Genomic DNA, 5576 nt, shown 5'->3' with positions numbered 1-5576 from the left:
ACCCCCCTCCCCCTGCACGGACCCCCCTCCCCATGCACGGCCCCCCCTCCCCCTGCACTGACCCGCCTCCCCCTGCACGGCCTCCCCTCCCCCTGTACGGCCTCCCCTTCCCCTGCACGGCTTCCTCTCCGCCTGCAAGGCTGTGCAGTGATCCGCCTGGAACATCCCAGCAGGGCCTCTGCGAGCCTCCGGATGCCCAGGGTCCCGGGGCCGCGGGCTGGAGGGGAGGTTAAAATGCAGGTCTGGGCGGGGCCCGCTGGCTCAGCACTTCAGCACTTTGGGAGGCCAAGGCGGGCGGATCACCTGAGGTCAGGAGTTCGAAACCAGCCTGGCCAACATGGCGAAACCCCGTCACTAGTAAAAATACAAAAATTATTTAACCATGCTGGCGCGCGCCTGTAGTCCCAGCTACTGGGAGGCTGAGGCAGGAGAATCGCTTGAACCCGGGAGGCGGAGGTTGCAGTGAGCCGAGATCGCGCCACTGCACTCCAGCCTGGGGGACAGAGCAAGACTCCCATTCAAAAACAAAAAACCTTCGTCTCCACATCTTATCTTAATGCAGATATTTCTTTCTACTAATAACTCTTTTTTTTTTTTTTTTAGAGGCAAGGTCTTGCTCTGTTGCCCAGACTGGTGTGCAGTGGCACGATCTCAGCTCACTGCAGCCTCCGCCTCCTGGATTCAAGCGATTCTCCTGCCTCAGCCTCCAGCACAGCTGGGATTACAGGCACCTGCCACCATTCCCAGTGAATTTTTTGTATTTTTGGTAGCAACCGGGGTCTCACCATGTTGCCCAGGCAGGTCTCGAACTCCTGACTTGAGGTGATCTGCCCGCCTTGGCCTCCCAAAGTGCTGGGATGACAGGCGTGAGCCACCGTGCCCGGCTAATAATAACTCTTTCCACCAATTACCAGTCAGAAAATTTTAAAATCTACTTATGACCTGGAAGCCCATCTCGTCCCACCCTCACAGATTGAACCTGTCAGGCCTCTGAGCCGAAGCTGAGCCATCATCACCCCCGTGACCTGCACATATGCGTCCAGGCGGCCTGCAGGAGCTGCAAAGTCTGGAGCAGCCAAGGAAAAACCACAGAGAAGTAAAACAGTCAGTTCCTGCCTTAACTGATTAACTAAAATTACAACATTTTACTATCGTGACTTCTCCCTGCCCTACCTTAGCTGATCAATCAACTTTGTGCCCTTCGTCTTCTGGACAATGAGTCTTTTTTTGTTTTTTGTTTTTTTGTGAGACGGAGTCTGGCTCTGTCACCCAGGCTGGAGTGCAGTGGCGCGATCTCGGCTCACTGCAAGCTCCGCCTCCCGGGTTCCCGGCATTCTCCTGCCTCAGCCTCTCCGAGTAGCTGGGACTACAGGCGCCCGCCAACACGCCCGGCTAATTTTTTGTATTTTTAGTAGAGACGGGGTTTCACCGTGGTCTCGATCTCCTGACCTTGTGATCCGCCCGCCTCGGCCTCCCAAAGTGCTGGGATTACAGGCGTGAGCCACCGCGCCCGGCCTAATTTTTTTATTTTTAATAGAGACGGGGTTTCACCGTGTTGGCCAGGATGGTCTCGATCTCCTGACCTCGTGATCCGCCCGCCTCGGCCTCCCAAAGTGCTGAGATTAGAGGCGTGAGCCACCGCGCCCGGCCTGGGCAATGAGTCTTATGATCTGTCCACCATGCACCTTGCAATCTCCTCCTCTGCTAACAATAGATAACCACCTTTTGCTGTAATTTTCCATTACCTACCCAACTCCTATAAAGCCACCACTTCCCCATCTCCCTTCACTGACTCTCTCTTTGGACTCAGCCCACCTGCACCCAAGTGAATCCACAGCGTTACTGCTCACACAAAGCCTGTTCGGTGCTCTCTTTGCACCAACGCGCTTGACAGAACCAAGTTCTTCTTACATATATGGATTCATGTCTGACGTCTCCTTAAAATGCATGATACCAAGATGTCCTCCGGGTCACAGGCACATCCTCAACCTTAGCAAAACACACTTTTTTTCTTTTTTTTTTTTTTTTTTGAGATGGAGTCTCACTCCATGGCCCAGGCTGGAGTGCAGTGGTGTGACCTCGGCTCACTGCAACCTCCGCCTCCCGAGTTCAAGCAATCCTCCTGCCTCAGCCTCCCAAGTAGCTGGGACTACAGGTGCCCGCCACCACGCGCGGCTAATTTCTGTATTTTTAGTAAAGACAGGGTTTCACCTTGTTGGTCAGGCTGGTCTCGATCTCCTGACCTCAGGTGATCTGCCTGCCTCAGCCTCCCAAAGTGCTGGGATTACAGGCAGGAGCCACCATGCCCGGCCAGCAAAACATGCTTTCTAAATGTCCTGAGACCTGTCTCAGATACTTTTCGGTTCTCCTAGGACAGGCTGGACCCAAAGCTGTACAGTCACATCCTCTGTGTCATGACGGATTCCATCAATTCTGGCTACTGTCATCCTCCCTCCCTCCCATCACAGTCCCTCCCCTCCCGTCAGAGACTCCGTCACATCCCAGGTCTCCTGACCACGAGGGGTGTCCCCTCCTGTCCCCACGTCCCCCGACCCCTCCCCACACATGACAAAATGGAGCAGGAAGGAGCCCCGGGGCGGCCCCCACTCCCAGCCACCTCTGCCGTCTCGTCCGGACGGCACAGCGGAGTGGGGTCTGGAGGCCGTCCACAGAGCACTGACCCTTCCTGGGGGAGGTCCCGTCCACCCTGGCCTTAACAGTCGCGGCGGGACAGTGGAGATGATGGACGGGCCAAGACGCCCGGTGACCCGCCAGGTGAGACACCTACACCCTCCCACCCGCTGAGTCCTTGGGAGGCTCACGTCCCAGAGGCGTGAGTGGCCGTGACCTGCACATCCAACGCACTGGGTGAATAGCTGCCGGGTGAATCAGCGGAAGGACAGGAGTGTTCAGATCTCAGCATTCCCACCGTCCCAACATCCCCCCCCCCCGTCCCAGCTGTCCCCACCCGTCCCCACGACCCGTCCCCACGACCTGTCCCCACGCAGGCCCCGGCGGCAGCGTGAGGACGTCCAACCGGCCAAGCAAGTCGTGGTCCCCACAGGCTCATTTCATCACCGTCCTGGGCTGTTTCCACACTGTCTCCACGGCTCTGACCCAGCAGAGAATTCCCGGCCTGTAAGGGGTGCAGGCCGCCTGCAGCTGCCAAAGTCCAGGCCACAGATCCCAGGCGACCCTCCCCCGAACCCTCTGCCCGTGCCCTCAGCTAAGGGTCCTGGGAGGAGGAGAAGGAGGAGCCTTAATGATGGAAGCGCCAGCCCCCAACAGGCCCAGACACCACCCGCCACGTCCTCCGCAGGGAACTTGGCGTCAGGAGAACGGGGTAGGCACACTCACCTTCCAGCCGCTGAAGTCTCAGAGCTCCTGGCAGCTCCCGCCCGGTCTCCGCGGGACACTCTTCCTAAAACACACCCAGGCCGCTGCGATTGGCTGGCGTGGACACTCCTGCAGGAGGAGGGACGGCCCGTCCCCGCCACGGATCTGTCCCCACTGCAGGAGCAGGACCGGTTGGGCTGCAAACACCGCCCTGAACTCACACAGGGACCCTGTGGTCAGAGGGGCCCTTGCAGAGGACATTGAGGTCTCTGACTGACGGGCCCCACTCGGGCCACTGGCCGCTGCTGCGGTACGTCTCCCGGAGCCCCCAGGACGGGGTGAACACGTGCTTTCATCTCAGCCCTGGGGACCAGGCATGGGACCAGCAGTCTGAAGCCTGCAGGCTCTGAGCGCCTTGGCCAGCAAACCCACCGAGGACAGGGAAGTCACAGCAATTTACAGGGGCTGACACTTGGCCCACTTCACTCAAGCACCCTTCACAACCCTCGACTCGTAGAAAAGAGGCAGCGCCGAGGCACGGACGACACGTCCCTCGGCACACGTGATGTCCCCCTGGTGTCCAGCCCACACCTGGCCGCCCAGGACACAGTGGGAGGAAGGGCCGGGCCCCAAGACCACAGGTCCACCCTCTCCCCGTGTGGCCCTCGTCCAGACCCTGGGCAGCCCGTGCCGCCTCCGTCGGTGGAAGCGGGTCCTCCCGGCGCAGCCCACACCTGCAGTCTCTCCCCCTGAGCCGACATAGGGCTAACCAGGAGCCCAGCTCAGGGGTCTGTCCAGGGCCCCGTTCCTGCCTGCTCCCGGCTGCTTCCGGTCCCCTCCGCAGGTCTCCCCACGCACCCCGCTGTCTCCCACCCCGGGCTGGACGCCAGGACAGGGCCAGTGTGGGCTTCACAGAGTGCACGAAACATTTGGGGGCCGCAGTGGACGGCTCAAAGGACTGCTTTGGGATCCCACGTTCCCGGGTGGAATTCTCCCACGTAGCCACGGCTGGGGCCTCTCTCCCTGCACCCCATTTGTGTCCCGGATCCCTGTTTCCTCCCTCACCCCAGCTGTGGGGTACCTTGAGGGCGGCTGCTGTCCTGGCCAGGCCTCTCTGCCTCTTTCCACCCTAACTCAGGCCCCGTCGGCTCCCCACACTCCGCCCTCCTCCCTGCTCCTCCTCCCCTCTCCTCCTTCCTCCCCCTGCTCCTTCTCTATCCTCTCCCTCCTCCTTCCTCTCTTCATTGACACTCCTCCTCTCTGCCCAAAGCCCCCTGCGGCTTCCTCTCGGGGGGGCCGTCTGTTTCCTCCCTTCCTCCTCTTTCCTCCCTCCCCCTCCTCCCTCCCCCCTTCACTGAGGCCCTGCGGGGACACCAGCCTCCCGTTTCCCGCCTCCTTCCACAGCCCCGGGAGAGTCTATAAAATGACCTGTGCCCTGCTGTGACACGGGAGCAGGAAGCGGCTTCCACGCCTCCTCCCACAGTCACGGGGCCCGGCCCTTCCTCCCACTGTGCCCCAGAGTCATGAGGACCAGAGGTCACTGGGCCCAGCCCTTCCTCTGTGTCCTGGTGTGATGTGGATCCGTGGTCACAGGGCCTGGCCCTTCCTCCATGGCCTGGTGTGATGTGGACCGTGGTCATGGGGCCTGGCCCTTCCTCCCTGTGTCCTGGTGTGATGTGGACCCGTGGTCACAGGGCCCGGCCCTTCCTCCCTCTGTGTCCTGGTGTGATGTGGATCTGTGGTCATGGGGCCTGGCCCTCCCTCTGTGTCCTGGTGTGATGTGGACCCGTGGTCATGGGGCCTGGCCCTCCCTCTGTGTCCTGGTGTGATGTGGATCCGTGGTCATGGGGCCTGGCCCTTCCTCCCTGTGTCCTGGTGTGATGTGGACCCGTGGTCACGGGGCCCGGCCCTTCCTCCCTGTGTCCTGGTGTGATGTGGATCCGTGGTCATGGGGCCCGGCCCTTCCTCCCTCTGTGTCCTGGTGTGATGTGGATCCGTGGTCTTGGGGCCTGGCCCTTCCTCTCTGTGTCCTGGTGTGATGTGGATCCGTGGTCACGGGGCCTCGCCCTTCCTCCCTGTGTCCTGGTGTGATGTGGACCCGTGGTCACAGGGCCCGGCCCTTCCTCCCTCTGTGTCCTGGTGTGATGTGGACCCGTGGTCATGGGGCCCGGCCCTTCCTCCCTGTGTCCTGGTGTGATGTGGACCCGTGGTCATGGGGCCCGGCCCTTCCTCCCTGTGTC

This window comes from Symphalangus syndactylus, chromosome X (genome assembly GCF_028878055.3).
Source record: "Symphalangus syndactylus isolate Jambi chromosome X, NHGRI_mSymSyn1-v2.1_pri, whole genome shotgun sequence".
NCBI lineage: Eukaryota > Metazoa > Chordata > Mammalia > Primates > Hylobatidae > Symphalangus > Symphalangus syndactylus.
The sequence above is the reverse complement of the archived record's forward strand: the minus strand, read 5'-3'. Positions refer to the sequence as shown.